Source organism: Bufo bufo, chromosome 1, assembly GCF_905171765.1.
Source record: "Bufo bufo chromosome 1, aBufBuf1.1, whole genome shotgun sequence".
NCBI lineage: Eukaryota > Metazoa > Chordata > Amphibia > Anura > Bufonidae > Bufo > Bufo bufo.
In genome coordinates this window covers 52,322,529-52,334,310 of record NC_053389.1, presented here as the reverse complement: position 1 = coordinate 52,334,310, position 11,782 = coordinate 52,322,529, and the positions used below count along the sequence as shown (strand labels likewise).

Sequence of the window (11,782 nt, the reverse complement as noted above, 5' to 3'; positions counted from 1 at the left end):
CTGCCACTGTCATGGAGGCCCTCTGGCTGTCACTATAAAGAAGGTCCTGTGCTTGTCACTATCATGGAGGTGCTATAGCTGTCTCTATCATAGGGGTGTTGTGGCTGTCACTATTATAGGGGTGTTGTGGCTGTCACTATCATGGGGGTGCTGTGGCTGTCACTATCATAGGGGTGCTGTGGCTGTCACTATCATGGGGGTGCTGTGGCTGTCACTATCATGGGGTGCTGTGGCTGTCACTATCATGGGGGTGTTGTGGCTATCACTATCATGGGGGTGCTGTGGCTGTCACTGTTATGGGGGTGCTGTGGCTGTCACTATCATGGGGTGCTGCGGCTGTCACTATCATGGGGGTGTTGTGGCTGTCACTGTCATGGGCGCCGTATGGTTGTCCTGTTATGGGGCCCTCACTCCTTGCTGGGTTATGTGGTCCTGGCCTAGGATCCATTATGGGACCCGGTCTCCGGTCTGTGGCCCCGGCCTCCCCTCCGTTAGTGGCCCCAGTTACAGTGAGTGACGCTCCCTCCAGAGCGCTGTGCAGTCAGGGCGCTCCTGATTGGCTGTTGCCAGGTAACGTGATAATGGTATGGAGCTGAGGCTGCTCTTCCCGTGATGTGTGCGCTCATTGAGCAGAACAAAAGCTGCTGGAGGCGGGATGCTGGCGGCGCCGGGACCGGGACCAGCCGCGCTACACCGCCAGCCCTCCCCGGTATAGCTCCGCATGCTGGACGTCAGAGGGAGACGGGTCACCGCCGCTCCGTCACCTGAGCTCCGCTCCAGTCTGGGGAGACGCAGTGCACAGGCCGCAGCGCCTCACAGCAGTGCATTCCGCCGCACACGAGACTACAGATGCAGCAAGGCTGAGAGGGTCACTGCAGGGGATCTCTGCTGCCCGCAGGTAACACACTGCTCGTGGAGCCCTGAGGGAGAGATAGACGGGTGTACGGAGAGATAGACGGGTGTACGGAGAGATAGACGGGTGTACAGAGAGTTATACAGGTATACAGAGAGTTATACAGGAGATAGACGGGTGTACAAAGAGTTATACAGGTGTATAGAGCATTATACAGGAGTATAGAGAGTTATACAGGAGTATAGAGAGTTATACAGGTGTACGGAGAGTTATACAGGAGTACAGAGAGTTATACAGGTGTAGGGAGAGTTATACAGGTGTAGGGAGAGTTATACAGGTGTACAGAGATTTATACAGGTGTACGGAGAGTTATACAGGTGTAGGGAGAGTTATACAGGTGTACAGAGAGTTATACAGGTGTACGGAGAGTTATACAGGTGTAGGGAGAGTTATACAGGTGTACAGAGAGTTATACAGGTGTACAGAGAGTTATACAGGTGTAAGGAGAGTTATACAGGTGTACAGAGAGTTATACAGGTGTACAGAGAGTTATACAGGAGTATAGAGAGTTATACAGGTGTACGGAGAGTTATACAGGTGTACAGACTGTAATACAGGAGTATAGAGAGTTATACAGGTGTACGGAGAGTTATACAGGTGTACAGAGAGTTATACAGGTGTACGGAGAGTTATACAGGAGTATAGAGAGTTATACAGGTGTACAGAGAGTTATACAGGTGTACAGAGAGTTATACAGGAGTACAGAGAGTTATACAGGTGTAGGGAGAGTTATACAGGTGTACAGGTGTGGAGGCTCCAATGCGGGTTTTGGCTCACAATCACTGATGGAAATCACTGACAAAAACACTGACGTGTGAATGAGGCTTTATACAGGTGTACGGAGAGTTATACAGGAGTATAGAGCATTATACAGGTGTACAGAGAGTTATACAGGAGTACAGAGAGTTATACAGGAGTACAGAGAGTTATACAGGAGTATAGAGAGTTATACAGGTGTACAGAGAGTTATACAGGAGTACAGAGAGTTATACAGGTGTATATAGAGTTATACAGGTGTACAGAGAGTTATACAGGAGTATAGAGCATTATACAGGTATACAGAGAGTTATACAGGTGTACAGAGAGTTATACAGGTGTACGGAGATTTATACAGGTGTACAGAGAGTTATACAGGTGTACAGAGAGTTATACAGGTGTATGGAGAGTTATACAGGAGTATAGAGAGATATACAGGAGTACAGACTGTAATACAGGTGTATAGAGAGTTATACAGGTGTACAGAGAGTTACACAGGTGTACGGAGAGTTATACAGGAGTATAGAGAGATATACAGGTGTACAGAGAGTTATACAGATATACAGAGAGTTATACAGGAGTACGGAGAGTTATACAGGTGTACAGAGAGTTATACAGGTGTACAGAGAGTTATACAGGTGTACAGAGAGTTATACAGGTGTACAGAGAGTTACACAGGTGTACAGAGAGTTATACAGGAGTATAGAGAGATATACAGGAGTACAGAGAGTTATACAGGAGTATAGAGAGATATACAGGAGTACAGACTGTAATACAGGTGTATAGAGAGTTATACAGGTGTACGGAGAGTTATACAGGAGTATAGAGAGTTATACAGGTGTATATAGAGTTATACAGGAGTATATAGAGTTATACAGGTGTATATAGAGTTATACAGGTGTATATAGAGTTATACAGGTGTATATAGAGTTATACAGGTGTATATAGAGTTATACAGGAGTATATAGAGATATACAGGTGTACGGAGAGTTATACAGGAGTACAGAGAGTTATACAGGTGTACAGAGAGATATACAGATATACAGAGAGTTACAGAGGTGTATAGAGAGTTATACAGGTGTACGGAGAGTTATACATGTATATATAGAGTTATACAGGTGTACGGAGAGTTATACAGGTGTACAGAGAGTTATATAGGTTTGTAAATTGTTATACTGCTGTACAGAGAGTTATACAGATTTGCTGAGTGTAAACCAAAACCAGGTGTGGGTCGGGGCTTAGGGGGTGGGGGGGCTTAGCTGGTGCTAGTCGGCGCTGACTGATTCACGCGCATAACAAAACACAAGGTGCATATTAAAATATATAACACTATATAACGACTATATAAACTGACTAGGGTCTCTGCTGCACTGGTCTCTGCTGCACCTGGTCTCTGCTGCACCTGGTCTCTGCTGCACCTGGTCTCTGCTGCACCTGGTCTCTGCTGCACTGGTCTCTGCTGCACTGGTCTCTGCTGCACCTGGTCTCTGCTGCACTGGTCTCTGCTGCACCTGGTCTCTGCTGCACCTGGTCTCTGCTGCACCTGGTCTCTGCTGCACTGGTCTCTGCTGCACTGGTCTCTGCTGCACCTGGTCTCTGCTGCACTGGTCTCTGCTGCACCTGGTCTCTGCTGCACTGGTCTCTGCTGCACTGGTCTCTGCTGCACCTGGTCTCTGCTGCACCTGGTCTCTGCTGCACCTGGTCTCTGCTGCACTGGTCTCTGCTGCACTGGTCTCTGCTGCACTGGTCTCTGCTGCACCTGGTCTCTGCTGCACCTGGTCTCTGCTGCACTGGTCTCTGCTGCACTGGTCTCTGCTGCACTGGTCTCTGCTGCACCTGGTCTCTGCTGCTCTGGTCTCTGCTGCACCTGGTCTCTGCTGCACCTGGTCTCTGCTGCACCTGGTCTCTGCTGCACTGTACCGTATTTTTCGCCCTATATAAAATGCACCTAGGTTTTAGAGTAGAACAATAAGAAAAGTAATAAGTAATTTTTCATTACACCTCAGGTCAGACCAGCAATCAGACCCCCAATGCCTCAGATCAACCCCCCAACCTTTAGCCATCTATCAGCTCCCATGTCAGCCATAAGCCCCCCATGTCAACGATAAGCCCCCCATGTCAACCTTAAGCCCTTACGTCAGCCATAAGCCCCCTATGTCAACCATAAGCCACCCATGTTAGCCATCAGCCCTTATGTCAGCCATCAGCCCCCAGTGCAAATAAAATAAAATAAAAACACTTACCTCTCCTGCTCCTGGTCACCATCGCGATCCTCTTCATTCTGCTGTGTATCGCGGCGCACAGTGTGAGGTCACAGAGCACAGCCGATAGCCGAGCCGTGGACCAGGAAGCGGTGAGTACAGATCCTTCACCGCTTCCTGGTCCTCCTGTACTAATGAAGCACTTCCATAATTAGTACCGCGTTAAAGACGGCGTTGATCGCTGCGGCCCGGCAAACAATCTCCCAGGGCCCGGTCCTGGGCCACGGCCCAGCGGTTGGGGGCCGCTGATGTAGAGGACACAACAAGTGTGGAAGAAGGTGCTCTGGTCAGATGAGACCAAAGTTTAACTTTTTGGCCTAAATGCAAAATGCTATGTGCAGCGGAAAACTAACCCTGCACATCACCCTGAACACACCATCCCCACCATAAAACATGGCGGTGGCAGCATCCTGCTGCGGGGAGGCTTTTCTTCAGCAGGGACAGGGAAGCTGGTCAGAGGTGATGGGAAGATGGATGGAGCTAAACACAGGGTAATCCTGGAGGAGAAGCAGGAGCCCGCTCAGCTAACAAATTTGTGGGTGTAATGTGAAAAAATTTGGAAAAGTTTAAGGGGTATGAATACTTTTTCAAGATACTGTACATGTAATGTAAAAAATGCAAATATGATAAGCTTGAAACTATTAATGGATTGGTACAGAGGACCCTGCCCATAGGAGCTTACAATCCACAAGCGAAAGGGGAAAGACACAATAGGTGAGGGTAACAGCTGCTTGTCTGGCTGTACATCAGCAGCATGCTCATTGCAGGGGGTAGGCTTCCCAGGTTATAGCCCCTTTAGGCCCCTTGCAGACGAGCGTTCCTCCCGCAGCGAGTCCGCATCGCAACACTTTTTGTCACTTCAACTACCCAATAATTTTTTTATAAAAAGTGATCAAAAAGTCGCACACGCTTCAAATTGAACAGACCGTCACACAAACAATGAGCCCTCGTACACATAACTACAAAAAAGTTATAGGGGTAAGAATATGGTTATTTAATTTATTTTTTTCAGTATTAAAACGCAAGAAAAATGATACAAGTGTGGTATCGTTGTACCCGTACTGACCCGGAGAATGGAGATAACAGGTCAATTTTACCGCATATTGTACAGTGTAAAAAAAAATAGAAACCTTTATCAGAATTGCGTTTTTTGCCAATTCTACCCCATTTGGAATTTTTTCCCCACTCCCTACTACATGGTATGCAACCGTAAATGGTGCCATTAGAAAGTACAACTTGTCCTGCAAAAAATAAGCCCTCATAAGGCTGTGTGAATGGAAAAATATAAAAGTTAGGCCTATGGGAAGGTGGGGAGTGAAAAACGAAAGTGCAAAAATGGAAAATCCCAGGGTCCTTAAGGGGGTTAAAATCTAGACGTGTCAGGCAAATCCGAGTTCATATGTTCCTCAATTTTGCAGAACGGGTGCTGTCCGCATCCGTAGTTCCGTTCCACGGCCCCGCAAAAAATATAGAGCATGTCCTATTCTTGTCCGCAATTGCGGACAGGAATAGGCATTTCTATCACAGGGCCGGCCATGTACATTCCGCAAAATGTGGAACGGTAACAGCCGGTATCCGTGTTTTGCAGATCAGCAATTTGCGGACCACAAAACATATAGAGTTGTCTGAATGTAGCCTTATGGATAGGTCTGGTAGGGGAGCTGAGTGACCTGGTGGAAGGATGATGAATTCAGTTTTCTCCATTTTGAGTTTTAGAAAGCGGGAGGAGAAGAATGACGATATGGCCGACCAGGGGCGTTGCTAGGATCTCAAAAGATCCAGGGCCCAAGCCCCAATACATATGTTCCATATTCCCAAAGTATCTGCCCTAAACGCACGCACACAAGCTCGTCCTAGGACTAAAGACATTATACCTGCTGCATGGACACTAACAAACATACAGCGCTATATACCTCTCACATCCAGGGCCTCCCAGGTGATGTCTTCTCTGATGTAGACGTTTTCTTTCCCCATCTTCTCCATTCGGGCCGGACATCTTCTTTCAACCGCATCTACGGTAGTCTCTGCAGAGTTTACCAAACAGACATCTTAGGTTCCTCAGTTTTCTATTATCATCATCCTCCCCACCCTGCTACCCCAACAGTATTATCCTGGTGCTGCCCAGAATACTGTGCTCCCCAATGCCCCTAAATACTATACCACAGAAATTATACTGCCATACAGATTAGTCCACCTATAGAATATAAAAGTCCTACTTATAGCAATAATTCCCTCCCAGAGTGCCCTTCTTAGTAATACTGACCCCTACAATGCCCCCAATAATTATACTGCTCCCCAAGAGTGCCCCTGTTAGTGCCCTCTATATTGTGCTCAATAATAATGGCCACAATAGTGCACCCAGCAGTAATAAGGCTCTATAATATAAAAAAAAAGGCCCCCCTGTAGTACTAATCCAACATTATAGTGTCCCTAGTAATTATAATGTCCCCTATAAGACCCCCAGTGGTTACTGTCTAATGTCCCCTATAGTGCCCCTGTAGTTATAGTGCTCCCCTGCAGTGCCCCAGTAGTTTAATGCCCTCCTGTGGTGCCCCCAATAGGTATAATACCCTCCTGTAGTGGCTCAGTACTAATAAGGCCTTCCTGTGGTGCCCCCAATAGGTATAATACCCTCCTGTAGTGCACTAGTAGTAATAAGGCCCTCCTGTGGTGCCCCCAATAGGTAAAATACCCTCCTGTAGTGCACTAGTAGTAATAAGGCCCTCCTGTGGTGCCCCCAATAGGTAAAATACCCTCCTGTAGTGCACCTGTAGTAATAAGGCCCTCATGTGGTGCCCCCAATAGGTAAAATACCCTCCTGTAGTGCACCTGTAGTAATAAGGCCCTCCTGTGGTGCTGCTAATAGGTATAATACCCTACTGTAGTGCACCAGTAGTAAACAGGGCCCTTCTGTGGGGCCCCCAATAGGTATAATACCCTCCTGTAGTGCACCAGTAGTAAACAGGGTCTTCCTGTGGTGCCCCCAATAGGTATAATACCCTCCTGTAGTGCCCCAGTAGTTTAATGCCCTCTTGTGGTGCCCCCAATAGGTATAATACCCTCCTGTAGTGCACTAGTAGTAATAAGGCCCTCCTGTGGTGCCCCCAATAGGTATAATACCCTCCTGTAGTGCACCAGTAGTAAACAGGGTCTTCCTGTGGTGCTGCTAATAGGTATAATACCCTACTGTAGTGCACCAGTAGTAAACAGGGCCCTCCTGTGGTGCCCCCAATAGGTATAATACCCTCCTGTAGTGCACCAGTAGTAAACAGAGCCCTCCTGTGGTGCCCCCAATAGGTATAATACCACCTTTTTAGGGGTACAAACCGTTAATCCCCCAGTAGTAATAAGGCTCTCCTGTGGTTCCCCCTATAGTTATAATACCGTCATGTGGTGCCAATTCAACGGTACCGCCGTCCTTAGGTCAGCACGGCAGTTGTGTAGCTAGCAGCCATAACATTCGGGGCCCTGGACAAAAACATCCGAGGATCAGGCCCCGAATGTTTTGTCCTGGCGATGCCCCTGTGGCCGACAGACATGCTGGGATTCTAGATAGCAGGGAAGTGACATCTGGACCAGATATCGGAGTGTCGTCAGCATAGAGGTGGTATTGGAATCCATGCGACTCTATGAGCTGTCCCAGGCCAAACGTATAAATGGAGAATAGTGGGAGACCCTGGACAGAGCCTTGAGGGACACCAACAGAGAAAGGCCATGATAGGAAGTGGTGGGTGATGGGGACATGTCACCTCTGCCCACTCTGTACTGAACTCCATGTACACTGGTATGTCCGGGGTTTTCATCACAGCTTATTTCCTTTAGTAAAAATGTCCTATTTTATGCAGCATGTTAGTCTGTGATTGGATAGTGATTTCCCTATTTTCCAAGATCCTGCTATCCTTCCAGATCTCTATATCTTCCCTTTAGGCTACTCTGCGCCTTATCCTTCTATTCCCCTCTGTTCTGCCTCCAGGCCTCTCCACCCTCCCTCCAAACCCCACTGCCCACCTCTATCCTCACTCCGGGCCCCTGTGTCCCCTCTTCCTTCCAGACCGCTATGCCCCCTCAAAACCCCTCTGCCCCTTGTCCTCCCTGGCAGCTCTTCTATTCCACTTGTCTGCCATTTGAGCCCCTCTATTCTAAATCGTTCTGCCCACCTCTTTCGTCCCCTCAGATTCCAAATCCACCTTTCATACTGCTGTGCCCACTTCAGTCCCCTATGTCTAAGGGTCCATTCACACGTCCGTAGTGTATTGTGGATCCGCAATACACCCGGTCAGCACCACCATAGAACTGCCACTTCTTGTCCGCAATTGCGGACAAGAATAGGACATGTTTTATTATTTTCTGGAGACACGGACCGGAAGATCGGGGGCGCAATCCGGAAATGCGGATACGGACAGCACACTGTGTGCTGTCCGCATCCATTCCTGCCCCATAGAGAATGAATGGGTCCGCACTGCTACCTCCAGACCCCTCTGTCTCCCTGTCCTCCCTACAGACCCCTTTTTCCCCTCTGTCCTCTCTCCAGACCCCACTGTACTTCCTAACCACTTTTTCCAACTCTATCCTCCATCCTGATCCCTCTGTCATCCTTCTGCGTCCTGAATCCCCCTCCTTTCCCCTATGCCCCCTACTTACCATTCTGCCCACATAAGACCCTTTATGTTTCCTCCTCCAGACAACTCTTCCTCTTAATATACTCATGTTCTCCCCCCTCTCCAGGCCACTCTGTGCCCTCCAGATTATTCTGTCCTCTCCAGGCTCCTCTGTCCTCCCTTCATAACCCTGTGCCCTCCCAACCCCTATATGCCCCACATCAGACGCCTTTTCCCCCTACTTCAGACCCACTTGTCCCCTTCTGACTGGTTATTCCCCCCCAGGCTCTTCTGTCTGTCCCAGAGGCCCCACTTCCCTCTAGCTCCTCTGCCATCCCTTCTTTTCTGTATCCAGAACCCTCTGCTCACCATTCTCCCTCTAGACACTTCTGCTCATGTCTATCCTCCCTGCAGTCCCCTATGCTCCCCTTTGTCTTCAGATCCCCTGCTCTGTCTATCCTCCCACCAAATCCCTTTGCCCCACCTTTCATCCAAACACATCTGTTCCCTCTGTCCTCCCTCCCTCCCTCCAGACTCCTCAGCCCCTCTCTGTCCTTCAAGATTTCTCTGTCCTATCTTCCAGACCACTCTGTTAATTCCAGATCCCGCTGTTCACTTAAGTTCCCCCCAACAGATTTTTATGGACCTCTCTATGCCTTCCCCCTCTGCCCCCTCAGACCTCTCGGCCCCCCAGACCCTACTATTGTCTGTAGACCCCTTTGAACCCTTCAGACTCATCTGTTCCTCTAGATTTCTCTGTCCTATCCAGACCCTACACGGTCTAGATTCCCTCACTGCCTGCCCCGTATGACATCACTGGCCGGGCATGGACTAAGCTGGTACATAGACTGTGCAACCTTGATTCCTGCCCCACCGTCCAATGACAAATTATGCATAGATTTTGTGACCTCACTGCCCTCACCTTATGACATCACTGTCCATTCACAGCCTGACCTGGTACACAGAGTATGTGATGTCGCTGCCCGCCGCCTCTGACATCATGACCTCACTGCCTATCCCTTGTGACATCATTGTCCAATGACAGACTGATCTCTTGCATAGACTGTGTGACCTCGTTGCTGAACCCTTGTGACATCGCCGTCCAATAACAGAAAGACCTACTACATAGACCGTGTGACCTCACTGCCTTCATCTGTGACATCACCATCCAATCCCAGGCTGAGTTGTTGGGACTGATGATGATGATTGGTCGCTCAGAGCTAGTGGGGAGGGATGTGGCTGCAGTTTCCCTTTGTCCATTGGGATAATCATTTGTGTTTTTAGAAAGTACAGTATCTTTTTCTGTTTGACCCTTTTCTATATGATCAGTCCTCAGTGTTGGCCACTCTGCTGACTTTAGTAAAGTACAGTAACCCTTTTAGTGCTGGGGGTGGTTTCGCTGCGCCTCAGGCTGCGCAGCAAGTACACAGGAACAGGAGTAATGAGACACTGCCAGAAATCCTCCTGTAACTATATCCTAGCCAGAAAGTGGCAGATTCCGCTCCCCCTCCCCCCTGTGCAGGAAACATGCTGCCTTTGATGAGGGCAGCGGGGTGAGGACGGGCCCAGCCAGTGCTGGATACAGAGAGGTACAAGGCTCAACCTGGCTGATAGATGATGCTCCCTGCAGATAGGAGGACTGCTGACATGGGGCCCCTGCAGCCTCTTCATGGGTAGGTAACCTTTCATCATATATATATCCATGATGTGTGTATCCAGGCACCGTATCCAACCCTAACGTCTAACAAACAACCTCCAGCAGCAGAAGGACTGCGTCCCTGACAGGTGAGTACAAGACAGATTTCAGGAGTAAACTCTGCTGACCGTAAGAGGTCAAGTCTGCAGGAAAGAGGACCCCACTGACCATAAGAGCGTACACTCTACAGGAGAGAGGACCCTAAGAGCTTACACTCTACAGGAGAAAGGACCCTAAGAGCTTACACTCTACAGGAGAGAGGACCCTAAGAGCTTACACTCTACAGGAGAGAGGACCCTAAGAGCTTACACTCTACAGGAGAGAGGACCCTAAGAGCTTACACTCTACAGGAGAGAGGACCCTAAGAGCTTACACTCTACAGAAGAGAGGACCCTAAGAGCTTACACTCTACAGGAGAGAGGACCCTAAGAGCTTACACTCTGGCTGTGCGGGCATGCTGGGAGTTGTAGTTTTGCAACAGCTGGAGGCACACTGGTTGGGAAACACTGCTCTACAGGAGTGAAGACTCAACTGACCATAAGAGCTTACACTCTACAGGAGAGAGAACCCCACTGACCATAAGAGCTTACACTCTACAGGAGAGAGAACCCCACTGACCATAAGAGCTTACATTTTAAAGGAGAGAGAACCCCGCTGACCATAAGAGCTTAGACTCTACAGGAGTGAGGACCTAAATTACGATAGGAGCAGTGTTTCTCCTTCATGGGAAATCAATTCTCCTCGAATTGTTAGAGGGAAACAAGGGGGAAATTTTTCAGAGATAAATGCAATAACATGACAGGGTCATTCATATCCAACCCCCTGAGCCCCTACTTGATGATATCTTGATATCTGCTTGTTCTTCCAAAAGACCAGGAGGAAGAGACAGTAGGTACCCAAACACTGCTGAGATCCAGTAACTCCTGTATGTAGCTACATTGTGCCCTGCCCATGCATGTCCTCAGCACGCCCTCTAGTGTTAGTAGTACTACTGTCGGGACCCTGAACCTTAGACATAATGGCATATTACCTTATACTGGGAAATGACACGTGAAAACTCATCATACATAACTGCGTACTACTACTAGCAAATCCCAGGCCACGACACAGATACACTCCTCAGATAATGAATTCTACTACTAACGGACCCCGAAACATGTCACAGATACACTCCTCAGATATTGAAGTGTAGTACTACCATACCCCAGGACATGGCACAGATACACTGCTCAGATGTAGAAGTGTACTACTACTAGACCCCGGTACACAGCACAGATACACTCCTCAGATGTAGAAGTGTACTACTATCAGACCTCGGGACACAGCACAGATACACTCCTCAGATATAGAAGTGTACTACTACCATACCCCAGGACATGGCACAGATACACTGCTCAGATGTACAAAGATACACTCCTCAGATGTAGAAGTGTACTACTACTATACCCAGGACATGGCACAGATACACTTCTCAGATATAGAAGTATACTACTACCAGACCCCGGACACAGCACAGATACACTCCTCAGATATAGAAGTATACTACTACCATACCCCA

The 11,782-nt window shown here is 48.4% G+C and overlaps 1 protein-coding gene across 2 annotated transcripts in view; it reads left to right on the top strand.

Annotated features, from left to right (window-relative positions):
• Positions 1 to 10,088: 10,088 nt before the first annotated feature.
• Positions 10,089 to 11,782, top strand: part of PHC2 (polyhomeotic homolog 2) — a 55,088-nt gene continuing 53,394 nt past the window's right edge. For both annotated transcript variants that reach the window (XM_040423937.1, XM_040423927.1), the window contains exon 1: positions 10,089 to 10,201. The gene's annotated coding sequence lies outside the window, so the exon portion shown is untranslated. The remainder of the gene's footprint in view (positions 10,202 to 11,782) is intronic.